Genomic DNA, 26,246 nt, shown 5'->3' with positions numbered 1-26,246 from the left:
GTAGATTTCTACAAAGGTTTCTACCCCCCTCTCACTTGCACACCTTACACTCATACCTTCCAGTAACTTCCTTGCTGTCCATCCCTTCCCTGATTCCCCACTAGGCCACAGGAACATGTACATGACATCCCCACTGCTCCTCCCATGCAATCAGTTGCATGGGCAAAGGAGACCACCTCAACATGGTGCGCGGGAGAATTCGCCTAGTCTCTCCCCAGACCATTATACAAATCGATGGTGAAGAGAAACCGCAGCTAACCTTTTGGGGAGCCTGAAATCTGAACCCCAGCCGCTACCTAAAGGTATTACCTCTTCCTGTTACCTGTGTGGCAAACAGCTCCCTACAAGCGCCCGCGTTCATCCACGTAGGCAGCCGAGACCATTTCAGCAGCTTGGCAATGTCCCGGTCAAAAATATAAAATCAAATCAAATCAAATCAAATCTGAGCTTCTCCTTTAACAGCCTCAGCAGCAGCGAGGGACAACGAATGACGCCTTGGCGTCTCGCACCCAGATTATCCACCTCAGCGGCGCATGCAGCAAAACCACCGTCCATTCCTTGTCGCCGCTCTCGCTCGTGTTTTGGGGTTTTTTTTTTTTTTTTTGCGATTGCTGCGATTGCTGTTTGCAGACTGCCGGCAGTCGGGCGCGCCTGTGCGCGCGCCACTGAGCCCGGGGATTGGCTCGCGCTCCCCATTCAGGAGCTCGTGCTACCTGGTGGTTGTGCCGCCTGCCGCTAGGCTGGATTCAGAAAGCAATTGCCACTGAGCTGCTTGGGTGGCGGAGCTTGCAGGGAGGCAGCGTCGCTTGGCAATGTCCTGCCGTTGGAGGAGGTAGGGGCTGGGCGACAGGAGTGGCTCTGGCGCGCGGGATTTCGCACCTTTTTTGCCTCAGGATAGGCCTTCTGTTCCTCCTCCTGTCAGTGAAGGAATCTGCCCAGGTGCTGCTGGTTAAGTTACCTCACGGAGATGGTCTGAGAGGCTCCGGCTGCTAAGCCTGCTGCTACTGCCGCCGCTGGTAAACGCTCCTCACTTCTCTCCTTTACTTGTCTGCATGCTTAAGGGGTTCTATTGGCTCTGCAACGGCGCTTAAAACGGTAGCCCTCTCTCTCCTCCCCTCCCCTCCCCTCTCTAATTGCACGAGTGCCGTTGACAACTTCGACGGCTTTTCTGCTTACGAGGGGCTTGTCTCCTTGGACTCAGCACTTGCAGGGAGGTCATTAGTTGCCCGACTTCCAGGAGGATGCGCTCTCTTGTCCCTGCTCTAGAAAGCGGTGCCGCTTTCCTTGACCATTAATTTTCATCTTTGGTTGTTGACATTGGCTGTGCTTAAATGGAATTTTAGTGTTGCCTTTTTTTTTAAGTCGTCGGTTGTTTGTGTCGTGCATTTATTTAGTGGTCTTGCCTGTTTGTGTGGTTTTGTTTTTCTGTGCCCTCTTGTCTTCTCCCCCCGCCCCCGGTGTCAGTACAATTTTGTTACAGTTTTGGTCAACACACACAGGGTGGTTCGGAAAGGTTTTGGTGACCCAGAAACAGCTTTACAAAGGACACACATTGTGTAGGAGCTTATGCAGAACTAAGGGCAAGAAGGCATTGGTATTCTACATGTGAATTAAAAGACAAATTGCTGTTATGCATTATTGCTGCAGGTTTGCAGGAGGCAATAAAGGACAAACACTGATCGGCTTGCTTTTCAAAGACGATAAACACTGAAATGATTTGGTGCATATCCTACCATTCAGTGACTGAGCTGCTGCCACATTCCACTTAATATAAATTCAGAAATGTGGAGGGAGAAGGCAGATTGCTTGTATTGTATTATTCACTCTTGCTAAGTCCAGTATAGTATTTTGCTACTATTGCTCCAATACCCTGACAGACTTTACACTGTGTGGCACCAAGATCAGCTTTTTTTGGTTTCCTGCGTCCATATAGTGACATTTAAGTTAGTCTACCTGATGAAGACAAATGAAGCTCTAAAGGGACATTTTCGGGGAGGAGGGAGAGTACTTCAGAATCATATTTCCTTTTAAGGTCTTCCTGTCATCACAGTTTGAATATCAGGGTAAGCATAAGCCATAACTTTGTAATATGCTATTTGCTTCTGCATAAGGTATTGACTTCTTACCATGATTAATTCTATTTTCTTTCTAATATGGTTTCTAATCATATTTGTTCAGGGAGAGAGAAAAAACAATAAAGTAAGCAAGTTACATTTTTAAAATACTCAGGTTACACTTGGGATGCACCTGTATTGCTAAATTTGAAATAATAACAACAACAATAACAACAATACCAGCATGGACAAATAAGTAATGTATCTCATTTCAAGCATTGCATATCAGACTTTTGGCAACAGCCTGTTCAAATGAGAGTGTGTACCTGACTGGATTATACCTCAGGTTGCATAACTTTAAGCACTTTTTGTTCTTTTAGTGCTTTCAGGAATGAAGTTCTGGAAAACATTCAAGTATGACTTTACATTAAAGCTTTTTCTATGTCATTATTTTCCATTTAGTTATTACTGGAAGATAGTTAGTTAGCGGTACATTTAATTTAAATTAGATCACTATTTTTTTTTTTTGCAGAAAGATATATCCGGCTATCCAAGCTTATCTGTCCATGTTGGCTTTGAATGTTAGGTTTCCTTTGTATTCAGGCAGAATGTGGAAAACGAAACATAATCTTTATTCTGCGCTGATATTGAATAAGGATTTTATTTCTTATCCAAAGAAAGAATGCACAAATTATGCTAATCCTTATAATGATGGCAAGTTACATGGGATTTTCCTCACAGATGCATTAAAAACAATATTGTTAGAAAATAATGCCAGTTTACCATGCAAAACGTAAGGCAATGGTGATATTTAGCCAGGTGTATTTTTGGTTAAATGCCAAAAATATGAACTAAGAGTGTGTGATATTATCAGGAAGTCATATTTAAAATGCTTAATTGGTTTAAACCTAAGTTTAAAATTTCTGAATGAGCACCATCTATGCCAGTTTAGGCAATTTTAAGTCCCAGTGATTTTAGTGAGAAGGTTCAGTCCTTGCTTAAATCTGTATCACTGAGTTATAGTGCTTTGGAATAGTTAATGTTGACTGGTTTGTATCTGGACTGTTTTGTCCTGTGAAATTGCATTATTGTTTATTATTTGTATTTCGTTTCTGAGGACTGATTTTGGTATATGGGAAATATTCTTTCATACAAATCCCACTGAAATGAATGGGACTTATCAAAGAAGAATTCCCAGTGGATTGTGTCCCTGCTCACTACTAGGTTATTTGTTGACACATTGGTATGGTATACAGTTAACGCAAATCTGGTATTTTGATTCAAAAATGTAAGTTTAGCTGATTAACTATGACTTTTCTACCATTAAGGAATCATAATATGGATTTACATGTGTCTATAATACAAGAATGCCATTTGTTTATTACAAAATCCTATGCATTCTGTTTTCTGCTATGCATATAGGCATGTAAAGATAACTCCCATATATTTTGGTTAATTGCATATGCCTGACTGTTTGAGGGATATTTAGCACCTGTGTGCATGATATCAGAAACAAATTGCTTTCTTGTGCATGTGCTGATTGATATTAAGAAATAAATCCAGTAGCAACAGCCACAGACTTCGACATACTAAGTGAAAGAGTGTTTCAAAACAGACACTAGTTGCTTCTAAAATGATGTTAAAATGAGAAACACAAACAGTTAAGGTACAAGAATGTTTCTAGTTTAGTTTTGATAGTTTAACTTGGAAGATTTGTGATTGTGCCAGATCGGGTTCTTTTGTTTGTATATGCTTTTTCATACTGAATTAATCACTCACCAGAGACTTACTTTATTATTGCCACTTGGATGAATGAACTTCTGAATACACCTCAGAATGGAATATACCTACACATATGCATTTGGCTTGCCTTCATAAAAAGAGAAGTGTGTTACCACTGTCAGGGGAAATCCCTTTCATAACACCCCCTATTAGAATGACTTCTTGTTTAACTATTTGTGTCCTCCTCCAGAAGTCAGATAACCAGATAGAAAGGTAGGCAAAAGGTCCCTGCAATTGTTGGGTCACAGAAACAATCACTACTGCTTCAGGAATATTGATCTGAAGTATCTGACAGTCAGATTTGTCTGTCATCTTAGGACATATGATGTATTAGGAAATGACTGGAGGTATCTGAGCTGACATTATAATGAATAAAGTCCCCCTCCCACTAAACACAAACTCGCTTTGTTTTCTGTTGTGATAATGCATCTCTTTTCCTGTAAGGGAAGAATATGTTAGATGGCCTTTTTTTTACTGTATTGTCCACATAAAACAATTTTAATGAAGCAGAAGATAATAAAGTTATATTCTAATCATAAGCACATTTCAGTCTAATTGATTTTACTGAGTTTCATTAAAGTAAGAAGTGTAATTTGGATCACAGCCTTGAAATTAGTTGGATTTACTTCTTAGTAAATATATTCAGGATTGCGGTGTAAATTCAGTCAAAGCCAGTGTCTAATCTTTTTGGCATGAGAGGACAAACTAACTTGAAAGTCAGGTTAAGTGTTGATCGAAAGACAGTAGAAGCCAATGTAACAACACTCATGCCTTACTGATAATTTATATATAGGTTATTGGAATGTAAAATGATTTCCTAGAGGAAAAAAAAAACTAGCTATCAACTGTTAATCTTATTCTCAAATCTATGTAAGGATTATAGTAGTGGATGTCTAAAAAATTACTTCATATATATCATCTCGTAAATACTTTTAAAGTAGTTGAGTGGATTTTTCACTCACCAGAGAAAATATACCGTTTGTAAATTAAACCTTTTTTCATTTGCAGCATATATCATGTTAATTTTTTCCTTTCCTTTTTGCAATAACAGAATTCTTGTTTCATGAAGTCAAGCAATAAGCAGTATGCATATTTGCAATTACATGTCATTCCATGTATAAGTCCGTTAAGATAAAATACTTGTTTCAATATAATATTACAGACAGAGATAATTATTATAATTTAAGACATGAATGTCTTAAGGTGGCCTACATCCTTTTGACCTCTTGATGTCTTCACTGTATTTTCATGCTAATTACTGTTGATTCATCATATGTTTAATTTTTTCACTGTGCAGAACAATTTGTTAATAGTAGGTCTTAACATATTATACGTAGGCGATTTTCAGCCTGAATAACCCAGGGTAGCTGGAGCTTTTCAGAACTTGGTAGGTAAACTGAGTCAGTCATATTTAGTATGTGGATGGAAAACCACCAAGGAAATCTTCTGTTGTGCAGAGGAAGGCAATGGCAAATAGAGGCCTTAGATCTTGACTTGAAAACCCTGAGAGGTCACTTGTATGTTGATTGCAACTTGATATCACAATTTTTATTATTTAGGAGATAAAACAGTTCTTGCATACAAGTTATTCTTGCATGTATCATATTGCTTCAGACATATAAAAATGTGTCTTTTAGCAGCAGCATTCTCTGATTTTATAGTGTGTTGTTACCTTTATTCTTAAAATTCTTGGTCACTTAGGTAGGTTGGCCAAGCAATATACACAGAAACAAAAGTCTGTGTGCAACATTAGTTCTTTTTTTAATCCCATAAGAGCCAGTTTTTTATATGTTGCTGCCTTGTCTATTAGCTGGTCAATGTATTGGTCTGTGTTTGGAATTCCTAATGCCAATGCATTTCAAAGAGGTTCTTATAAATTAACCCTGCTGGTTTGCTTAGCATTAGAAATAGACTTTTTGATAAGCAGCATATTGATTTCTTTGTGTGAGATCTTTTATATTGTCCTTAGGTTCATTTTCACAAAAGTGATTGACACTCTATACCTTAAAGTAATAACTTGGTTACTTTGAAGTTTATTGAAGGACATTAAGATCTTCATCCCGAATAAGGATACAATTTGACATTTCAACAAGAAATTTATGGAATTATAGGTTTCGTTTTACTTAGGATGGCTAAGGACAAACTCATATGACTGATACGTATAGCTTATAGGAATTTGCCAAGGAAGTTCTCAGGTCTCAGCTACTATTTTTTTGTGGGGATGGGGGGAGAAAAGCACACCTGTTCACTTCAGAGTTAAGAATGTAGCAGAATTTATATAGGGAGTCCTTTGGTTAATAAGAATATACGTCATATTGAGTTGTCCGATTGCAATTTGGGAAATGTCTTAGGCAGTGTTTTATTTTGCCTTCCTGGCAAAGCTGTGTGTTCAAATTTATGAAACAAAGGTCAGAATCTGTAGCCCATTTTACAAGGAGTAGTAGTCCAAATTTAACTTGTATAGCAGTGATCTTCTAATAGTACAGTTCTAAACAGGGTTACACTTTTCTAAGTTCATCGAAGCCAGTGAACTTAGAAGGATGCATTTATGATTGCACTCTAAATCTATTCTGTTGTTGCATGGTGTACTTCTCTGTCTTTGAAATAATAACCACATGTTTAGCTGATCATGTTAGTTGCACACAGAGAACAAACCTAAGGAAGTCAACTCAGAATCAGCCCTGTTATTCAGTGGGGTTTTGTCTCAGAAAGTACCTTAGAATTCTAATCACAAATAGTTAAAAACACTCAAATGGTAATTTGTGGTAGTTAAGCATTTGTCAATTCTGATATACATGCCCTTATCTGGACAGCCCAGGCAAGCCTGATCTCGGTAGCTATGTAGTTGACCCTGGCTAGTATTTGAATGGAATACCTCCAAGGAGCCCTAGGTTCATGTGTGGAGGCAGGCCATGGGAAACCATCTCTGAATGTCTCTTGCCTGTCTGCCAGACAATCCTCAGATCTCCTGGCCATACTACACACATGCCATACAAAAAATAAATAAAACTTAGATTGTAGGAAAAGAATAGCAAGCAAAAGGTAAGGGTGATTTTTGGTGTATGTATTTAGTTACACTACTTTGTTCATGATATATATATTTTAAAGCAGATACTTATCTCCAATTTAAAGTGAGGCTGTGATGTGGAGAAAAAAGGGTTTAGCTCTTTGGACATACTTCCTTGTATGTATGTAGCATGTGGTTAATGTCTACATATTAGATATGTAATTGGTGAAGAGAGAAAAATTCTTGTAGATTCCTGGAGCCTTAGGGCATCTTGTGGGATAAAGTATGCCATGATCTAAACTTTGTACTGCCTGAGCTGTCACATTTCTTTCTTTTTGGTTCAACCCATTTCCTTTCCCATTATTATGAGCTGCTACTTCTTCCCTTATGGAAAAGTCACTAACTAAACTAAGTCTGATTCAAGTGGGTAGCTGTGTTGGCCTGAAGTAGTAGAATAATTGAGTTCAATGACACCTTTAAACCAACAGAATTTTGTTTAAGGTTTAAGCTTTTGTGCGGTGGTCCCCAACCTTTTTATCACTGGGGACCATTCAACGCTTGACAATTTTACTGAGGCCCGGGGGGGGGGTAGTCTTTTGCCGAGGGATGCTGGCACCTGAGCCCCTTCTCCACTTGCTTTCCCGCTGGTGCCCCTAAGGGGGAGCCCCAGCCATGGCGGCCACCGAAGAGCACCAAAGGTGAGCCAGTGGCAGAGTGGCAGGGCAGCCCCTGAGGCAGCAGCCAGGTAGGAGGACAAGGAGGAGCCGTGGCCCGATATCGACTGATCCACGAACCGGGACCGGTCCCCGGACCGGGGGTTGGGGACCACTGCTTTTGTGTGTATGGACACTTTTAAAGATACAGTTACTCGGGATACTTCTTTGAGAGTGAGCCCTACTGCTTTCAGTAGGGCATGACATTAAGTAAACATACAAGGGATTGGCTATGGTGTACTAGAGTTCAGAGAGAGGAAAAATCAAGTTTCAGCTACTTAAATTAACTGATTTTGATGCTACTTTGTAAATCAGTGCAGTCTAATGGCATGCTTTTATCTCCCTCCTCCATTAAATTTTTAAAAAATGTGATTAATTGTGGCTTGAAAGCTATTTGAAGGATGTTTCAGGTATTGTCACATGCTGATAGTAGCTGCTGGAAAGACACTATAGAAGTGTGCATACATTGCTTGCAATTAAGCTTTTAATTGTTACCTCTTCCACATGTGGAGGTACCCAGGAAACAGTAGTTGGTGACGTGTGTTGTTAAGCAGAACTGTAACAGGCAGAAACAATCAGCTGGCTATGTGAAATTCTTCAAGAGGAACACAGATCTACTTCCCTGGACTGTAGTTTCTAAGTGGTTTCTGTACAAAGAAGAAAATCAAATGTAAAGTATGCTACAAATATCTAGTTAAGGTTTGTGAAAATATCCTTTCTTATGTGAATTAAGAGAGTGGCATTTCTATCTTTAGCTTCCTAACCAGTGTCTTGCAAAAGGAGGTCTATTTCAGAGCTAGTTGGGTGCTTATTTGGATTTGACTTTTCAGTTTTTCCCTTTACTGCAGAGAGCGCAGAACTATGCCAGGAATTTTTTCCTGAATTGAATACCCAATATTCTGCTTGACCAAGACTCTGTTTTCAGATTTGCTGAGACAGTGATTATTCCTACGAGATTTTGTGGATTATTTATTTTATTTTGCTTCATTTACAGCCTGTCTTTCTCCCCACTGGAGACCCAAAGCAATTTACCTAGTTCTGCTTTCCTTCATTTAATCCTCACAGATTAGGGTGAGAGTGTGTGACTGGCCCAAAGTCATCCAGCATTTCCATTCCAGAGTGGAGATTTGAATCTATGTCTTTTAATAGAACAAAGTCAAATATTTGTCTATTGAAACTGAAATAAGTTCATATAATTTAGATGATTTCTTTACACATTATTCAACAAGAATTTTTTAAGGCAAGCTGCAAAATGAGGGGCAGCATATTGTTTGTCTCTCATGTGTTTGACGATCGTAGTACTTTTACCCATTTGTCTGGTTGGGTTGATGTAACATCACCCTCCCCCCCCATCCCTAAGCTCTAGACTTAAATATTTTTTCTTGGAAAGTCTACCTGGCTTGTTACTGAGTGCCTGAACCATCAGGAATATATTCTACCACTGTTTTTGAGTCTCAGGGTTGACTGGTTAATCTACCCAAAGCAGTGACTTGGCTCACCAAAAGATGAGGGTGGCAGGTATGACTTGCATTTGCCATTGCTTTCTCTGCCTGGGACATTTCTGGCTGCATTCCATTATGAACTGCTGCAGCCCCTTTGCATCTGCATCTTGGGGCATCACATGCCTCCTTTAAGGATACTGCTACCTTGGATCCATTCTGCATCCTATTTTCAATCCTGCCTGTTGAAAACTGCCATAGGGTACATGAATTATCACATTAGCATTAGCTTTGCAGGGTTCACATTTCGTTAATCTTTCAGGATCACCAGTGAGTTTGTATTTATGTCCAGTGGCTGGCCACTGCACACCGTATTAATATGTTAAACCCATATGCTTTTGCATAATTGATATGTAATAAATGACCACCTTCTAGGGATGTATATTCTGGAATTACCAAGATGAAAAATATACATTAAAATCGGTGTTTTGTGTTGTTGCTGTGATTTTCTAGAATAGTTAAGGAAATCCAAAATTCTTGGCCATTTTGAGAACATCCCTAATGAAAAATAAGTGTAGGTTTTTTATTATTTGGGTATTTCCATCAGCAGCGATAGGTGCCTTGTTTTAGTTCGGTTTATGACTATCACAGGCAGTGGCCCGTCCAAGGCAGCTCTTGGTCAGCAGAAGCCAGGATCAGGGCTAGGTTTGCCAGACTCTCTGGTGAAGGCAGGGGGTCCCCCCCCTCTGCCAGGCCCTGACCTCCTCCTGCTGATCAGCTGGCTGGTAGAAAGAAGATCTAGCCCATGCTACCAGGGTTACATGGGAAGGGTTGCCATCACACTAGTGACTTCTAGACCTTCTTCTTTCTACTGGTAAGTTCCGCACACCAGCCTTTGCCAGTTGCTAGAGCAGTGGTTCTCAACCTTTCTAATGCCATGCCCCTTCAGTACAGTTCCTCATGTTGTGGTGACCTCCAACCATAAAATCATGCAGGTGTTCTTTCACAGAAATTAAACTGAAACTGACCAAAGGTGTGAAGATCATGATTGTATATAAATTGGTTTTTTTCTAGGGTTTCTCAGTTCAGTTCTGCCTTGTGTCCCACCATGCTGATCTTGTGCCACCACCTGGAGCACCTGGCGGGAGACTGCGCTGCATTGGGGGTGCTGCTGGAGCAGCTGGTGGTTGAGTGCGGGCGCCTGCAGGAGCAGCAGCAACAGTGGTGGTGCCCCCCAGCCAAGCTGCTTGCCCTGCCACAACCCCTGTGATAGGGTCATTCAACACCCAAAGGGGTACTGACCCTCTGGTTGAGAACCACTGTTCTAGAGGGACCTGGCAGCCCTACACAGGACCCAGCAAAGCTGCAGCTCTGACTTTGCCTCTATCCTTTTGAGAACAAAGACTTTTTTTCTTGGAAGTGTGATTGCTGAAGAACCTTGTTTGTGGGCCCCTTGGCCAGATTTGCTTGACACATGGAACATTTTCAGTGGACAGGCAGCAGTAGCTGCCTGACAATTCTGGTGTCATTTGGTTGAACAACATTTACTAACGCCCTCTCCAAATTACCCAATAGGGAATAATGGAACCTGAATTATTCTGGTAAAATGGAAAACCTCAAACCCCAATCCTGAAATGGTGCTGGGGGACCATTAAATACTGGTATTTATGCCCTTCCTAAAATATGAATATTAAAAGATATTTTTTCAGGTGTATGTGTAGCTATGTACATTTATTCAGAAGTGTTAATTTGCACATTTATTTAGAAGTGTTGCCTAGCTTGAACAAGCATACACAGATTCAAATGGGCAGCCATGTTGGTCTGAAGCAATTAGGTTTCTAGCTTGCATAACAGGTTGGATTATTTTGTTCCCTCTTTTGTTGTTCACTAAAGCAGCAGAACAAATTTTGAGTCCAGTGGCACCTGTAAGACCAACAAAGTTTTATTTAGGGTATGAGCTTTCATGTAATAAAACTTTGTTGGTCTTAAAAGTGCCACTGGACTAAAAAAGCATACACTGTGTTGCAGTTGGATCCTTGTTTAGAATATTTGTATGATGCTTTTTTACTCACAGGACTCAAAGTATCTTCCAAACATTTTTAGTCAAACAATCTAACATGGACACATATCAAGATGCCAATTACTAACTACTATTACTGTAGAATGCACTGTGCATTGGATGGAAGCCCCAATTCTTACACTTGCCAACAAATTACTAAGTTCCAAATAAGTATGCCTCAAGTCTTCTCTGAACAGCTTCACTGAGTTCTATTGGACTTACTTTCAAGGAAGTATGGACTGGACTGGCCCTGCTTAGTAAATGCCTCCTGTTCATTCTTCCCACCAGGTTTGCCCTCTGCCCTCCTCAACTTGGTCTTTAACTACTGAGCATATAGCACTCAGCAAAACACATTACCAAGCATGACCCTGAACCAAGAACAGAATTCTGTACCTTCCAGCAAGTCTCAAGTCTCTCATTTTAATGGACAAAGAGAGGAAACTGGTGATCATGCCAAAGAGTTATTTTCAAAGGCAGTATGAGCAGCATCAGCATTTCAAAATAGTGACCCACGGAAATGTGTGACCTAGGGATGCCAGTCCCCTGGAATTATAGCTCATCTCCAGGTGATAGAGATCAGTTCCCCTAGAGAAAATGGCTGCTTTGAAGGGTGGACTTCATAGCGTTGTACTCCACTCAGGTCTCTCCCCACTCCAAATACCACCCACTCTTGGCTCCACCCTGAAAGTCTCCAGGTATTCAACCCAGAGCTGGCAACTCAAAATCTGACTGGTAAATTAAATGGCTGGTCTACCCTGATCAGTGCTTGGATTTTTAATCCAGAGATTTACCTCTCAGTGCTTGGCAAGTGGGCTGTGAAAATAAAGCACAGGTTTTGTTTGTCCTCACTGATATAATCACATAGAAACATCTGATTTGGCTGCCTTGGTCCATGTTGCAGGTTCACCCATAAGATTCCTAATTGGCTGGTATCGCATACTGAAGAAGGTGTCCCTTGTTTTTTCCACTGCTGCAAGCAAACAAAAAAGTAAAGGATGGGATTTTACATTTTTAACATCCTTTATAGCAGCGCCTTTTCCATTACAGATTAGATTTTCTAAAAATTCAACTGGAAATACAATCACATTCAACAGCTGTGTAACTGGAAATTGCAACATTGCTGTTACTGACCACATACAGTGTAATTCTAAACACATTTTCCTGGAAGTAAGCCTGACTGAATAGACTAGATTCTGAGCAGTCCTGCTTAGGATGGCTCTGATAGTTAGCATTTACATCTAGAGATACAATATGGTACATTCTTAAAAAATATAATTTGTGCAGTAACATTTAATGTCTATACAGAAGTCCTTCAACAGACTGACTTTTATGTTTCCACTGTAAGAGAGATTTCTGCCCTGCAGCCAGAGACTGAGTTATGCCTGGCAAAAGAGATTTTTGAAATTTATTTTATTTCATTTATGCTTTTCTACCCAGTAGGGACCGAAAGTGGCTTATATTATTCTATTTGCCTCCAATTTATTCTCACCATAACCCTGTGGGGTAGGATAAAGCTGAGTTAGTGTGACAGGTCCAAGGTCATCCAGATCCTAATCTGGTAAACTTGCCACTATGCCGCACTGGCAGGTCTTTGGGTACTGCAAAAATTGCTGGCAACAAGGGCTCGCAAGTCCCTGGTCAGGGTGGGGTTTTCCATGCCCTGGATTCCCATTAAGTAAATTTAAATATTAAGAATTAAAAAAAAACCCTGGCATCAACACTACAATTACATCACTTTTAAAGGAATACCCAGAAGTGACAGTAATAGCTGTAGGAACACTGAAGTGACAATGGTAGCTTTATGAGTTGCCTGAAACTATGGTAAACTCTAGAGCTACTGCTGTTCAAGTTATTTTCTGGAAGCAGTGTCATCATGCTGGTGATACCATCCCCACTTCAACTGACTCCCAGATTTGGCCTGGTATAGTAACCCTACTAGCCACACTTCAAGATATGGCTATGATTTATCATTGGCTGGAGGAGGGGGGAGGGGGAGAGAATGGCCTTTGAATAGGAAGTATGTGAAATATATTTCTGCCTTGATGTTTTAAAACATAGGTGGTGTTAAATGGGATTTACAGGTGTGTAGCTTTATGGATTTTGGTTAGTTGCTGCTTGATTAGTTAGGAGCAGTAATAGGGGCTTGGGTTTTTTTTTTTTACAGCTTAATAAATCCAGGTGATTAGAGTTGATAAATGCTTACTGCAGTTTTCTTTGGCACAATTTGCTTGGCGGTGCTTCATCAGCTGGCAGGGTCGTGGCCTTTTATGAGGTAATTGGGATGGGCATCTTGAAAACATGGAGGACACTAGAGCTCTTCTCATTGACATCCAATACTGTGTATACAAATGGGATTTCCCTGTCTGCATTTTGAAGGGGTATGTTCCAGGAATATATATTAGGCTATTTATCTACAGAGCCTCTTACTTGATAGGAAAACAAGCAACATTGCTGTCTATTATGATGCATTTCTAGAGGGTTTTTTTGGGGGGGGCTACATTTCTTCTAACAATAATCTGTGTTACTTTGATATCAAGAATAATACACCTACTTAGGTGGGTTCTGCATGTACTTCCCCCCCCATTGTTAATCCAGCTGAATTCGGATTGACTTAAATCCTTCCTTTTTCCTGAATTAAAACAGACTGTGTTCTACACTTGTGTGGCTACTCTCCTTCCCGCTTGATTGGGGAAGCTCGGGGGGGGGGGATGGTGGTAGTGAAGCTCCAGCCACCATTGAAGGAACACAAGGCTAGAGAGAGGTTTATTTCCTGCCATTCTACAGCCAAAGCAAGTAAGAGGGGGGATGGAGCAAGGGGCTGCTTGTTTATTTTTATATTCCTGAATGAGCTTTGCGGGGGGGGGGGGAGAATGAGGGAGGAAAGATGATCCAAAAACCAAATCTTGGCACATAGAAGTGTGGGCTTGGAGCACAGTCACTTTAGGAATGAGGGGAAAAAATAAGTCTTGTGCAGGAATGGCAACCAGGAATCAGGCAGTCTTTGAACACATGCTCTGACCAATCAGCGATAGACTGCTTCACTACGTCAGTGTTGGAGGTGAGGGTGCATCTGGCAAAGACAGAACATCTACACTTAATATTGGGGTTTTTGGAGCGGTTTTCTCAAATGTAGCGACTTATATCCGCTCCTGGATATCGCAGGGGAAAGGTAGTGTCACCGTGGATCAATCATAGATGTTGCAGAGGGAAAATGTAAAGCACAAAATACAATGGGTATTGAATAATATGTAGATGACTTTTTAAAATTTAGGGTCACTGGGGATAAAAGCCCAATGCAGATTCAGTCCTAGCCCAATTGAAGATACTTATGCCCTGTTTTGCAAGCACAGTTATGTATAGCTCAGTTTGTCTTATTTAATAAGTAACTGCTTCTAAATATTTCAGAAGTTGATTGGTGGAGTGTTAATACAAGAATTTACCAACCATAAAATGTAGATTATTTTAACAAGATTTTGGCCAAGGTCCAACTGACCATGTCCTGTTCTGATCATGTTCATCCAGCAGTAAGACCAATTGAGCTCAGTGATACTTAGGCCCGGGCCAGATTTACCATTAGGTTAAATAGGCTGAAGCGTAGGGCCTCCAACTCTAGAGGGCCAAGGGGTATAAAATTTTTGACATGGTCATAGGTCTTTCTTACACATGTTGTTATAATGTACTGCTCTAGTCTGAACATCCCTTCAGCAGTTTTTCTTGCACTCCATTTCAGAATAATACTGTCTTAAGCCAATAGCTCAACCCTAGTATAACCTATGCCAATTTCATTTTAATGTTCTATTTTAGTTTAGGGTTAGGCCCTAGGGAGCAAAAGACCACAGGGACAGTTGGTAAAGTTGGTCACATATATTGTTAGCTGCAAAAGCCCCACCTTAATACAGCTTACCAAGTGAGATGTTTAACTTGTCTTGAGCTAAAAGACCACTCAGGAGAAAGCATGACTGACTTAGTGTTTGACAATTTCACTACTGAGCTTTAAACTGATTCTAGAAAATGCTGCATATATGGGTGATAGGTACAGTGGCATGCAGCAAAAAAAAAATCACTGGAAAAAACAAATGTGCAAGATTTATTCTAAGTGCTGGTCACTCTTTAAATTTGGTGGGCCATTTGGCTGTTGACTGCTACACTGATGCAGTGAACTGTTTTAGCATTATCAATGAAATGTATACCTTCTTTTCATCCTCCACAAAGAGATGGGCAATTCTAATATCATTTTTGCAACCTCAGTCAAAAGCACTTAAGTATTTGTCAAACAGGATACACACAGAAAAGCCACAGAACGTATTTTCAAAAGATATAGTACTATCACTGATGCTCACTATAGCAAAGTGGGTCCTGGTGCCTGATCTGAGTCATAAAATGGCTGCCCTGAACCTGTATTCTCAAATGGCTACCAGGTGGCAGAGAGTCTGCTATTGCCTACACTTCCCAGGAGATTTAGGATGGAGGTTCTTCCAAGGGGAGGAGTTCATGGATATTTAGGCTCCAGCTCACCTGGGAGGGGACAGTCTTTCCTGGAACCCAGAAGGTTGCAAGATCCCTCCAGGCCACAAGTGAAATTGTAGGAGGCTGGAAGAGCAGCCAGAAAGGAGCCTCACCTCCTGAAGTACAGAGGACAGGTGGTGAGATTGGGTTGGGAGTGGCAAAGGGAACCTCTCCACTTCTTCAGTAAGGGAGTGTAGGGAAAGAGGAGTGTGTTTATTCATCCTTTTAGCCTATGCCCTGTATGCTTAAAAGTGCTGCTACTTTTTCTCATGTGCTGTGCTCGTGGGATTGTTAACTAAAGAAATCTTGAGGTGTAAATCGTTAAATAAACTTGAGTTTTTGGTATAAAAAAGTGACTGATGCTCTTGATAATGTAGTCTCCCCTGTTCAGGTAGTGCTACTGCATTGGGAAGGCCCAGGGGTAAAACTGGATGGTTGCCAACTCTCCAGGTAGGACCCAAAAATTCAGTCTTTTAACCCCGAAACATTAGGAACCTAGTTGAGGGGGTCTCACTGTCCCTTGGGGAAGGTTACTTAAGTCAGTGAGTGGTGGCAGCGACACAGAAGGAGAGGTAGGCCCACTTAGGGAATCAGGAGGATGGCTGGAACAGGGCCCCATAGGTATGGTATCAGCTGGGCAGGCAGCCTGTTCTGCCACAACAGATTCTTCCATCTTCCTTTAGTCGTGAGGGTGGGCAGGGATGGGGGGGGGGGGGACTCACAAATGGAATAGCCTAGGACCTCTGTTCATCTAAATCCAGCCCTGCTTAGGCCTGTTCCTTAGACTCATACCAACCTTAGACTCAGACTTGTTTCACATACTATTTTGTGCTTTAAATTTGTTGTTCACAAATTCAGGGGTGGTTGATAAGTGATGTCAGCATCACTGCTGTCAGATTACCTTCTCTTTTAAAAACATGTGCAGGAACATTAGAGATACTGTGCAGTAGCACTAAATTGAGATTGAGCCATCACTTGTTAAGCCTTCCATATTTCCCCCCGGCAGGCTGATGTTCTTGCAATAACTTTAAGAAAAGGCCACAGCAACATGGCTACTGATAATGTGTTATTCTGCACTATCTTGAGTAACTTGCTGATGGAGGTCCATTACAGTAAACTCAAATAATAGTGATATGTACAGCAAATGATATGAACCACCACCACCCCACACGCACACACACACACCGCAGACCATTACAATCCCGCATTATCACAGCCCCAATAGTAAAAATTCCGGGTAAAAGGGACAGGAAAGGTAGCCCAAGATGAACAGGCTTACTAAAACTAAAGGTGGGAAAAGGCAAGAGGGGACATAAAATTGTGTGTCCTGCACAAGAAATTTGCAAACTGGTAGGAAAGTAAGAACTCTTCAAATGTATCATGGTAGTGAGCATTAGTGAATATTGATGTCATTGGTATGATAAAAGTGAAGGGGTGACTTGGGTGTGGGGCAGACTCAAAGGTTACAGGGGAAAAAAATCAAAATAATCCAAACTCATAATAATGAAAATTATAGAGGGATGAATGGTTGCTTTTAAAATGACACATTAAGGCATTATCAAATGTATGATCATCTAAAAATAATAGTGCTTAGCTGTACATTAATGCACTGTTATTAATCTCCATGCTAACAAAGAAAAATGGCCAGAGAGGAAAGGTCAGGGGGAAGGGGGATGGAAAAAGGTAGAAAGGGGTTATGGATACAGAGGAGGATGTTAAAAGGGATAAAGCTCACTAAAAAAAATACCAATGCTAGTATTTTGCATATGGAAGCAGGCTGACTTGCAGTTGGCTTGAAAATAAAATTGCCATATAAGTGTTCTGAAAAATACACAATGCCCCTTGTGAAAGCCCCAACATTGGTCCAACATGGAGAAAATGAGCTGTGGAACAAAAAAATTTGTAATGTTGTAAGACAATTGTATATCCAAGGTAAAGTACACATATATAATTGGCCTTCCTATTAGATATACAAGCAAAATTGCAATCTATACGTTAGCCTAGCTCCATAGAGACAAATGTGAGAAATCCCCATGGGGGGGCAAATTAATTTATATAAACTGGAGTTATATATCTTACTGAGTGCCTGCCCATTCTTGCTGTTTGAACTCTATTTTATCATTTTAACACTACAATCCTATTTGCACCGCAACCACTTTCCTCAGCAGTTGTATGGAAACAAAGTAAAGAGTTTGAAGGTGGGCTGCAGGGCTGTTTGACCTTAGCCTCATATTCAGGGTGGGCTTCAAATTTAGACTTTTGACATGTCCAAAATGAGATGCATAATAGGACATAGAGATGCACAGAGATCACGATACAATTTTAAACTTGTGTCCCATTGTTTGGCCACTCAGCTTGAAGGGCAAGCTATGAATTAATATTATCCTTTGTTGGCACTGGCTCCCCCCCCCCCCCCCGGCTACTACTCTGAGCCTAAAAAATGAAAGCAGGACAAGCCTGTCTTGAATTCTGTGAGGTCCCAGTTTGGGGCACTTTCCTTGCTATCAGTAGAGGGGGAAAGCTTGCAACTCATTATTGCTGTTCCCAGTACTAACAAGATAAATTTTATCTTGGAATTAATGACTGCATTTTTCATATTTTAACTGTCTGGCATCCCCATAGCAAGATGTACTGTGTCCCTTAATGTGTTTTCATTATAGGCCAATATTCATTCTTGGTGAATGAATCAGTAATTCTGATTATGTTCTTTGGTGTTATATGCAGAGAAATGTAAAGCATTGACCTAGTAAACCTGTCTAAATCCCAGAATACTTTTGAGTGTGTATAAGATTAATGCACTCAGCTATAGTTCCTGTGCATCTGAGGATTTGTGTGTGAAGATTACTGGTTTCAGGAATTATCCAGGTCATGACTGCATGACCAGATCTTTTCAAAATGAGATTTATGATCAAGCAGCTTTAAGACACCCTTGATGGCACATTGGAGATGGTTGTCGTTGGTATTAAATGCTCAATTTGGTTTGATTTGGGTTTTTTATTCAGTTTTATTAAAGATTTGAGCTCAAACCCATTACATTTTACAATATTAAAATTCATTATCTAAATTATACAAAAAGTAAGCATTCTACATAAAGTAATGTATATTCATAATAAAAAGTTCATTGAATGTTTCTAGATTCCTGAATGACCGAAAACTTCCTGATAGGCATCATACATTTTTAAAAATCAGCTCAAAACAAATAACAGGATATTCTAGTCTTATCTCATAATTAAGTGGATCTTAAAATCAGATCACCTTCTGTGTTTATGACATAATTATAGAATTTTATATTGTAAAAATGTTTATGGATTTATCAGTGTCGCTGTGCAGAGGCTAATAAGAGAACAGCAACTACTTAATTTAACAGATTAAAAGGAGAGAAAGCAATAATTTTATTTTTTTGAGAACAGAATCTTTCATTAGAGCTATTACATTGAAGTACAACTGTTGAAAGCATATATGTTTTAAGACCAAGTGTACTTATATACTTATTTTTATAGAATAGGTTCCAAATTGAATCTGTTTCATTTTGCAGTAAAATTATTGTTGCAGGGAGGGTATATTTACTGGCAAAATAGCAGACTTTGTTTTCTTTGTTAGGTACTACGTAACAATTAGTGGGTTAATGCTATGGCACTGGATTCTTATATAGGAGTTGCTGACATCCACTCTTTTAATTGTACCCAACTTTTTGTTCTGTTATAGCATCTTACAAAATTATAGTTAAAGGGGGACAGGAACAGGCAGCTGGTCCTCCCCTGCCTGGACAGGGTGCAATTAACACCTGTATTAACCACCAGGAATGTGGGGGATTTGGGGGTGATCTTTGATGCCTCACTTCAATCTGTGCCAGGCATGGCTATGAGTGCCCTACCTGTCCTTGGATCACTTGGCTAGTGATCCATGCAACAGTCACTTCCAGACTAGACTTCTGCAACTCGCTGTACACGGGCCTACCCTTATCTTTGACCCGGAAATTGCAGCTGGTACAGAATGCGGCGGCCAGGGTCCTTATTAGAACACCTTGGAGGGCCCAGCTGGAGGGTCTGCAAGATGGAGCTCTTTCACCAGGCATTTGGTTGAGGCTGGGGGGGGGGGTGTTAATGGAGTTATGAACAGGGGGTCCCGCCCTATCCTAGGCATTCCCATATTAAACACAGAAGACCAAGGCCCAATTTTACATCATTAGGATCATGATATTATACACTTCCCATACAATGGAGGCTTAGGTCACAAAGGTAGCGCGGCTGGCATTCTACCACCTCCGCCAAGCCAAGCTACTAACGATCTTCCTGGACACAGAGCACCTGGCCACAGTGATCCACGCAACGGTCACCTCTAGGCTGGATTTCTGCAACTCGCTCTATGCAGGCCTACCCTTATCCTTGATCCAGAAACTACAACTGGTGCAGAATGCTGCGGCTAGGATTCTCATGAAAACACCACGGAGATCCCACATCCGGCTGGTACTCCAACAACTTGGCTGGCTCCCAGTTGAATTCCGGATCAAGCTTAAGGTTCTGGTAATCACATTTAGGGCCGTACGCAGTTTGGGCCCAGTGTATTTGAGAGACCGCCTCCCTGCCTATACCCCCAAAAGAGCCCTACGCTCTGCCACCTCCAACTGGTTGTGGATCCCTGGCCCCAGAGAAGCACGTCAGTCCTCAACAAGGGCCAGAGCCTTCTCGGTCCTGGCCCCCACCTGGTGAAATGAGATCAGAGCCCTGCCCGAACTTCCACAGTTCTGCAGGGCCTGCAAGAGGGAGCTCTTCCACCAGGCTTTCCCTTGAGGCTGACTGACGTAGAACAGCTGCTGAACCCCCCCAGACTAAAAGAACCAACCCATGAAAGAACCAACCCCCAATGTTACTGTTAATTGTTATTTATAATGTGGTTTATGTTACTGTTTATGAAAGTTTATGTTACATACTATTGGTACTATACATCGTTCCATGTAATTTGTATTATATAATGTTCAATGTAAACCGCCCAGTAGATGCAAAGAAACGGGCGGTATAAAAATCTAAATAAATAAATAAAATGAATAAATAAATATTGGTCCTGGTTTGGATTAGCTAGAGTTGGATTGGAGAGTTTTATTGTTGAGTTCATACCACCATCTTTATAACTATGTTTGGATAATGTTTTCTAATGTTTTGATGGGTATTTATGGGTTACTAACTTGTACATCAATAGAACTGGAACAGAAGTACACAACACTTTGCCTATGGTTGCCAGCCCCTCTGATGCAGTCAGGGGAATCAACTGCCACCAGGCCCTGCCCCACCACTGATCAGCCTACCGGGGCGAACTTACCAGGAGAAGGATGGAACCCTTCTCCTGGTAAGGCGGGTCTCTGATCTCCTCAGGGAGTTCGTTCCACCAGGTGGGGGCCAGGATTGAGAAGGCTCTGGCCCTTGTTGAGGACCAACGTGCTTCTCTGGGGCCAGGAATCACTGGCAAAGGTTGGATATACACTTTTCTTGGATGCTTTAGGATGCTTAGGGCTGATCCTGAGTTGAGCAGGGGGTTGGACTAGATGGCCTGTATGGCCCCTTCCAACTCTATGATTCTATAAGCCCAAGCTACATCAGAGACATGGCAACGTTACTTCCATCAAGTTTTTGCCCCACTAGGAGGGCATCACAACAGTATAGTGTGATGATCTTACTTCTGGTATCCATATCCTCTTAATATTTGTGAAACAGGCCCTTGGATGGAGCGAGCCTGGGCTGCAACCTGATTGGCCTGCCGTTGCGTGCTCCCACACTCCATCGCTGCCCACTTGCCCCTCACCTCACACACATGTCTGCCTGCCTGCCTGACCGCCCGACCTTTTGACTCTCTTGCTGTCTGCCACTCCGCCAGTCCCACAGAACACCCCGGCCCCACTGACAATGCCCCAGTGGTGGCAAACAGGGCCAAGTCTGCTGCAGACAGGGTGATAGATCGGGTGAGGGCCATGCTTAGCACTCTGCCTATGACCCCAAACTCCCGCCGCTGCTGGGCAGGCCGTCTAACAGGCCCCTATGGTCGAGAAGCAACAGGAAAGCTCCAATGACTCTCCCCACAGCTGTGCCTTACTGGCAGAATGCTGCCAAGCTCCTGCCATCCCAGGCCTGTCACAGACCGTGCAACATCAGCACTCCTCTGCATGTGCCAGGGACGATTCTGAGTGCTGTGCGGTGAGCTCCCTGCGCTCCGCTCTCAAAAGCTGCTCCCCCTCTTCATGCTCGCCAATGCCACATCTCCACAATGGGCCCTGTTGACACCGCAAGACATGCTGCCAGCCTGACAGTGGTCTTCCAGTGAGCTGCCACTGATGCTGGGGGGAGGGCCCGCTAGAGCCTGTTGTATTTTGCATACAACGGGCTTATCTGTTAGTATACTTATAAAACAACATAACATGGATCTCCTTTTTGCTTCTGTTGTATCCTTATCCCCCCCCCCTCAGGTTGCCATGAAGGACCTGGCAACACTAATTTTGATCCAAGGACAGGAAAAGTGCAATTTTCTCTTTGAAGATAGTGGTATATTGCCAAATATATTGGGTTTATTTATTTATTTATTTTTATATTTATATACCACCGCTCTCAAATGTCTCGCGGTGGTTTACAAAAATTCATAAGAACAATAAAATCCCATAAACCCTATTAAAATGTAATTAAAACACAATTTCACAATGGCAGATAATATATATATAACCCACTCCCCTCCCCCTGTCCAGCAGAGGTCTATTATTCTCTATCTGGGAGGGACTTAGTTGGTTTCAGCTAGAGATCCACAGTTGATAGTGCTGGGAGCTGCTGTGGCCTCAACCATATGCCTGGTGGAAGAGCTCCGTCTTGCAGGCCATTGAGGAAAGCTGACAAATCCCGCAGGGCCCGTAGCTGTCCCGGGAGCCAATTCCACCAGGTTGGGGCCAGGGCTGGTCGAGGCCAGGGGCCCGGGACCACCAGTAAATTCATACCCGCAGAGCGAAGAGCCCTGTGGGGGCATAAACTGATATGCTTCAGATGCCTGGGTGGTGAACCAGCTCTGTATGTTGAGTCAAATGGTCCGATGTGACAGTGTTTGACAAGGTGTTTTTGTTATTTTCATAGCATCAATTCCAGGGATTGTCTACCCATGAACTTGCAGAAATACAGTAACAGCTTTGCTCTTCAGTGCTATCATCCACATTTCAGAGTTCAGCATTGCTCAGCAGTATAAAATGCTGTATTGTAAAGCAGAACTTGAAGGTTATTTGGGAAGTAATCTTTATACATTTAGAGGTGGAAAACTAGGAGGAAACTTTCTAGAGCCTGCAATTCTTCCTTTAAATTACACAAAGTCCCTGTATAAGTAGGCAAGTGATACAGCTGCAAAAGGGAGTACACTAATTCCTAATAATGTCAATGGTGAAGGCATCTACTCCTGATTCTAACCAATAATGTCATTGATCCAAGTAAGTTGCAGAGGCCTCTGAGAAAGCATGCAGTTTATGGTTTGACACAGTGGGAGAGGTGAAATTTCATCCAAGAAGGGGAATACTCCTCTTTCAGCAGTGATTAAATTATGCTGCACTTTTACAACTAAAGATTTATTGCTATAATGCACACTCATGACAATTTGTTGTTGTCAGCCATTCAGTTCTGTCTGACTCTTGGCATCATATGTTCATGCAAGTACCAGAAGACTAGATTTGTGCACCCCAAATTCAGCTGCCAGTTAAGCAATACATCTTTTTTTGCAGATTTCTGGAGCTGTATATCCAAGACATGAATTTAGTGGAATTCCTCTGTTAGGTTTTGTCTACCAATACAAGTTACTCAATATCTTCTTTGTTTTGTAGCTGCTAACATTCATTGCTTGATAAATCAACAGTTTTTACCAATATTATTTTTTAATGAAAATATCTCTATCACAACATGTGTTGAAGCATTATGAGATTAGATTTAGAATAAAGAAAATTTATGTAGCTGAATTAATTGAGGACTTTACAGTTTCTTTGAAGTGGTCTAGAGGAGATATGAAGTTAGTCTACTTCATGGAGATTATTTCTAGGAAAATGTGGCACACCAAAGATACGTTATGTGGAAGGAAGTAGCTGAGAACAGACTGAACAGTAGCTATTTGTGGAGGACAAGTTCTGTTTGTCTTATGTGAAAATTATTTTACTTCAGGGTAAATTATTTTGATAGTCAATAGGATTACTAGTAGGTTCGAATCCTCTAGAAAATTACCTAATCTCTCTAACTCAACCCCTTCTATACTTAGATACCATGTTTCTTACTACTAATTATCCCAGGTAATGCTCTGTCCTTGAAGATGATAAGAGAACTTGACACAGCCAGGTTCTAAGTTGAAAAACCTGCAACATGGAACTAACTTGATACATTATCCCTTGGGAGGAGGGTTGGAACAATGGATATGTAAGATTCTCCCAAATTTCTAAGGTCTAACTCTAAAGACTCACCTAATACAATAACATCAAAGTGCTGTTGTAGCATTGCTGAGCAGCTGAATTTCCCCCTCTCATAGCAGCATTGAATAGGCTCCTATTATAGTGGGAAGCCTGAACATCCTAACAATAAATCGTGTCACTTTTCAATAATTAATTTTTCCTAATTTTCTGTGATATATTAGCAGAGAACTGCTATTGAGACAATGTGCTAAAACAATGCCAATATAGGCCCTCCATGTGTTTGTGTGTATCTATGTATCTGTTTACACAGTTCATATCAGTGACCTGTTCATTATATAATAATAACAATCTGTTCCCTCTAAATAAAACAGTAAGAGGTGTTGGGGTGGGCTGTGTCCGTGATCAAAACCCGGATTGGCCCCTTGGCCCCAGACTGACAAGCGGAGGGGCCAATCGGAAAGTGTGAAGTGCCTTCCAATTGGGCCCTCACCAGGGCAGACCAGAGTTCCAGGGCAATCTGGACACATGGCTGCCAGTCTGCTCCTGACCACCACAGAGAGAGGAGGTCAGCAGGGCTGACAAGGGGGATGAGAACAGAGGCTTGGACAGGCTGCGCCAGGCCTTTTCACCCCAAGGCTGTCCTAACTGTTATGTCCAACTGTAAATTGCCTCAGAACCTTGGCAGAGCTGGCAGGAGGCCGGAGAGTGCGCTCCCCCCTCCCTTCAGGCCTGCTGTGAAGGAGCCTCTGACAGCCCCTGACTGAGGGGAGGGAGGCATTTTCCTACAGAGAGCAAGGCAGGGGAGCCTGAGTGCATTCCTTTTGAGGGTGGGGGACTTTCCCCTTCTGCCAAACAGTTGGCTAACAGGGAGGCCACAGAAAAGCCCCTTCCACTTAAAATACTGCTCTGGTCAGGGGTTGGACACAGCCAAGCTATGTGTCTTTCTTCTTTGCAACTCTCTGCAGATTTGAGGCCACTGCACATCATTCTTCTGCAAATGAAACTGGTTCTTTTGTCTCCTGTTCCATCTGCACAACAACCCTGTGCAGTAGGCCTCGAGTCTTTCAATTCAACAACAACCTGTGTGGGAGGCCTTAAATATTTCTTCTCTACCATAGCCCTGTCCAAAGTAGCCCTTTCTACCTGGGGAGCTGATCTCTGCAGGTGAGCTGTATACTCTGCAGGTGAGCTGTAATTCCAGGAGCTCTCCAGGCCCCACCTGGAGGTTGGCTACCCCTGGGTTGGAAATATTCCTGGAGGTTTGGAGGTGGGACTTCAAAATCGTACAATGCCTCAGAGTCCAGCCTTCAAAGAAGCCATTTTTGCCTGCAGTTAGGAGGGAGTGGTGCAGGTGTGTCCCTCCTGAGCTATGGGCCACGGCCAGCCCTTACCAGCAACTGTTTGTATTCTGGGGCACAGACAGGCAGACCAGCATCAGTCCTGTCAGTCTGGAAAGTGCAGGCTGCAAATATTTACAGCCTGAAACTATAAATAGTGAACAAGCAAATGGCTGGAGACACATGGGAACTGACTTGACTTTTTCCAACCTTGGCCTGGCAAATAAAAAACCAGTATAAAAAAACCTTACCAAGGTCAAGACTGCTGTGCACAGAGAGTCTTCCTCTTAGGGTTGCCAGCTTCCCTGTGAGGCTCTCTATCCCACCTCCCTCATTGGGAGTCTGCTATGGGGAGAGGAAGGGAAGACGATTGGAAAATGCTTTGAGACCCAGGAGTGCTTTTCCTCACACTCTAGGAAGACCAAACATCCAAAAGGCTGAGACTTTACTGTCTTTTCAGACATACATCATACATATTCAAAAACAGATATGTGTTGGATATCAAAACGTCTGACGATGAATTTAGAAAAAGTAGAATTTCAACTGAAGATAATTACACACTTCAGTCCTTTAGAAGTAATCTTGCAACGTAATAGAGAATCAAGAAAGAGATGGAAATTAAATTATGTCCTTTTACTTATTCTTTTATTACAAGAAGACATTGTAATAGTAATTGGAATAATTTTTAAAGTAAACAACACAGAAGGAATGTCTTCAGCTACAGTTTGTGAAGCAATTTGCACAGAGAAATATACGGCTTGGTGTTATCAGCGTATTTATTTCATCAAATTAGAAGATCATGAATGATTTCTCCTAAGAGCTTTACATATATGTTGAATAGGACTGAGCCTTGTGAGACTCCACATAGATTATCCTACATTGGATTTTTGTCTCCAGTTTGATCCATAAGGAACAATTTAAATCAATTCAATGCATAGTTCC

At 41.7% G+C, this 26,246-nt stretch overlaps 1 protein-coding gene across 11 annotated transcripts in view; it reads left to right on the top strand.

The window, feature by feature from the left end:
• Nucleotides 1–676: 676 nt before the first annotated feature.
• The window catches only part of TENM2 (teneurin transmembrane protein 2), a 1,331,635-nt gene continuing 1,306,065 nt past the window's right edge, over nt 677–26,246 (top strand). For 8 of the 11 annotated variants that reach the window (XM_077327169.1, XM_077327168.1, XM_077327162.1 and 5 more), the window contains exon 1: nt 770–1,016. The gene's annotated coding sequence lies outside the window, so the exon portion shown is untranslated. Of the gene's footprint in view, nt 1,017–26,246 lie in introns of all 11 variants that reach the window. The other 3 variants (XM_077327160.1, XM_077327167.1, XM_077327165.1) reach the window with 3 other exon arrangements.

This window comes from Paroedura picta, chromosome 3 (genome assembly GCF_049243985.1).
Source record: "Paroedura picta isolate Pp20150507F chromosome 3, Ppicta_v3.0, whole genome shotgun sequence".
NCBI lineage: Eukaryota > Metazoa > Chordata > Lepidosauria > Squamata > Gekkonidae > Paroedura > Paroedura picta.
Note: the sequence above shows the minus strand (reverse complement) of the source record. Positions and strands in the feature narration are given on the sequence as shown.